General features: G+C 46.2%; 1 long non-coding RNA gene across 1 annotated transcript; it reads right to left on the bottom strand.

Annotated features, from left to right (window-relative positions):
• Nucleotides 1-201: 201 nt before the first annotated feature.
• Nucleotides 202-3,188, bottom strand: LOC147346575 (uncharacterized). The gene is made up of 2 exons (XR_015152976.1): nt 2,826-3,188; nt 202-1,602 (listed from the first exon to the last, which is right to left on the bottom strand). It is a non-coding gene; the product is annotated as an uncharacterized LOC147346575 (long non-coding RNA).
• Nucleotides 3,189-3,451: the final 263 nt, after the last annotated feature.

Here is a 3,451-nt window from a genome sequence, read left to right as displayed (position 1 = left end):
AGAGATCGAACCCATGTCCCCTGCATTGGGAGGTGGATTCATAACCATTGAACCACTGGGGAAGTCCCTGAGTTTTTTTTCAACTGGACTCTCTGGGAAACATTCTGTGTTCAACAACTCTGTCTCTGCACAAAACGAAAGTGCCATCTCAATTCCAGAGCTATTGAATGGACGTGTACCCTGAGGACAAAAGGAACGAAGTTATGGACCCACCCACCTTGCATTTAAGAAAGGTGGTTTTTCTGACATTAGGAAATCAGGCATGAGGGGAGCAGGCAAATTCCCTGGGTTCCAACACAGATTTAGGGTAAAGATCCAAGGAAAGAAGGAGAAAGCAAGATTGAGACAACTTTGAAATCAGCTCTCTCCACCCTGGAGAAAATGGATACAGCAATTCATGCTGCATTTCAGTTTGCAGGGAGTTTTGGAAACAGTATTCATTAAACCAAGGCATCAGTTCAGTTCAGTTCAGTTGCTCAGTCGTGTCCGACTCTTTACTACCCCATGAATCGCAGCACGCCAGGCCTCCTTGTCCATCACCAACTCCCGGAGTTCACCCAAATTCACGTCCATTGAGTCGGTGATGCCATCCAGCCATCTCATCCTCTGTCGTCCCCTTCTCCTCCTGCCCCCGATCCCTCCCAGCATCAGGGTCTTTTCCAATGAGTCAACTCATGAGGCGGCCAAAGTACTGGAGTTTCAGCTTTAGCATCATTCCTTCCAAAGAAATCCCAGGGCTGATCTCCTTCAGAATGGACTGGTTGGATCTCCTTGCAGTTCAAGGGACTCTCAAGAGTCTTCTCCAACACCACAGTTCAAAAGCATCAATTCTTCAGCGCTCAGCCTTCTTCACAGTCCAACTCTCACATCCATACATGACCACAGGAAAAACCATAGCCTTGACTAGATGAACCTTTGTTGGCAAAGTAATGTCTCTGCTTTTGAATATGCTATCTAGATTGGTCATAACTTTCCTTTCAAGGAGTAAGCGTCTTTTAATTTCATGACTGCAATCACAATCTGCAGTGATTTTGGAGCCCAGAAAAATAAAGTCTGACACTGTTTCCACTGTTTCCCCATCGATTTCCCATGAAGTGATGGGACTGGATGCCTTGATCTTAGTTTTGCATTAATACACACAATTTGTTTTTCTCTTTCTGACTTACTTCATTCTGTATGACAGTCTCTAGGTCCATCCACATCTTTACGAATTATCCAATTTTGTTGCTTTTAATGGCTGAGAAGGCAATGGCACCCCACTCCAGTACTCCTGCCTGGAAAATCCCATGGACGGAGGAGCCTGGAAGGCTGCAGTCCATGGGGTCGCTGAGGGTCGGACACGACTGAGCGACTTCACTTTCACTTTTCCCTTTCATGCATTGGAGAAGGAAATGGCAACCCACTCCAGTGTTCTTGCCTGGAGAGTCCCAGGGATGGGGGAGCCTGGTGGGCTGCCGTCTATGGGGTCACACAGAGTCGGACGTGACGGAAGTGACTTAGCAGCAGCAGCAGCATAGGTACCGTATCTTCTTTATCCATTCATCTTGCTCCCTGTGTTCTCTGATAGCTACCGTGGATTCAGCCAACAGTGAGTCAAGGTCCCTGAAATCACAGAGCAGATGTGTCGTCTCACTGAATTCACACCCCTGCCCCCGGAAGTGTTCTTCCTGTGTTCTGTGCTACACTAAGTAATGAACCCAACACACACAGCCACTCAGTGGTTTGAACCTTCTGTGCCCCAAATTCCTTCTTGTGCCATGACTCCAGGCTGACAGTCCTGGAGTTGAAGAAGCAGCTGTCAGGAGAGAAATACCACATTAACTCTAAGTGTGAGTGAAAGTCACTCAGTTGTGTCTGACTCTTTGCGACCCCAAGGACTATAGAGTCCATGGAATTCTCCAGGCCAGAATACTGGAATGGGTGACTGTTCCCTTCTCCAGGGGATCTTCCCAACACAGGGATCAAACCCAGGTCTCCTGCATTGCAGGCAGATTCTTTACCAGCTGAGCTATCAGGGAAGCCCAAGAGTACTGGAGTGGGTAGCCGTTCCCTTCTCTAGGAGATCTTCCTAACCCAAGGATCCTAACCCAGGTCTCCCACAGGCAGATTCTTTACCAACTGAGCTATCAGGGAAGCCCGAACTCTAAGAAGTAAGAAGAAATGATTGAAGGACCTTTCAGAGGAAAGCTGAACAGGCAGGATTTGGGAAGGACCGAAGCCATGACAGTCCCAGGATTTAGGGACCAAGGGTTAGAAGGCTGGTGGGCAGGAGGCAATATGCTCTCCTGACCTGATTCCTTTCCTCTCTATTCCTGGCTCTAAGATAAGGCTCTTAGCCAGCATCCCGAAGAATCTGTGAATGAGGATGGGGAAGAGTGTATTTTATTTCCACCGACATCACGGTGAAATTCAGTATTTCTTCCAAGGCAGTTGTCTGTAAAAAATTTTTAAATAAAACTAAAATCAACGTTTATGGTTACCACACACCAGCAATAATACAACGATGGTAACAAAACATTCCTCCCCGTGGTGCAGCCCCCTCCCACTCCGCCTGGCTTGGTATATCACCACACACAGGGGAATGAACCACTTTCAGTTACATAAACACACACAGTCTGTGGAGAGTTCCCTTTACCCTCAACTCCCCCTCTCTCCTGAGGTCTCCTCAACCTGATAGTCTGTAATCCCACCTGCTGTAGTGCTTTGATGGCCATCTGACCCCCTTCCATCAAGGGTTTGAATATAACAGCCAGCTTCCTCTGCATTCCTCAAGGACAGGAAGTCCATACCAGCTGCGTGCCTATTAAAGAAAACGAGCTTCCTACCTTGTCCGACCTTTGTACACTCTATTCAGAGGTGTTCTCTGATCTCCTTCAGCGCCAGTGGAACACCCTCCAGATCCATTGGATGACATATATTTTTGATGATGACAACTCACTCCTGGTACATTCCGGCTGGCCCATCGCCTTTCAGGTCTCCAGTCCAATTGCTTCTGTTGCAGAGACAGTTTCTACTTGTAGATTTTGTACTTCTTTTTTGAAGCACCAGCTGGAACTTTGCCACTTTGTAACTTATAGCTTCAGCTGAAACTTTGCCACTTTGTGATTTTTATTGAGATAGTATAGTTGGTTTACCATGGTGTGTGCAGCAAAGTATTCAGTTACACGCATACATACACATTCTTTTTCATATTCTTTTCCATCGTGGTTTATCACAGGATATTGAATGTTGTTTCCTGTGCTACACAGTAGGACCTTGTTGTTTATACATTCTATATATACCAGTTTGCGTCTACTAACCCCAAGCTCCCAGTCTGTCCCTGCCTGTAGCTTCTAATTTTATCTTCATCAAAGAGCTTTAATGCAAGATCCAAAGATCCCTTCTTCAAATAACAGCATAGCCTGTCTCCTTTAAGATTTCTTTGGTTATCTTTGTAAAAAACAAAACAAAC

This window comes from Bos grunniens, chromosome 23, assembly GCF_055505025.1.
Source record: "Bos grunniens cultivar Pamir isolate PY7600 chromosome 23, Bosgru_T2T1.0, whole genome shotgun sequence".
Taxonomy (NCBI): domain Eukaryota; kingdom Metazoa; phylum Chordata; class Mammalia; order Artiodactyla; family Bovidae; genus Bos; species Bos grunniens.
Note: the sequence above shows the minus strand (reverse complement) of the source record. Positions and strands in the feature narration are given on the sequence as shown.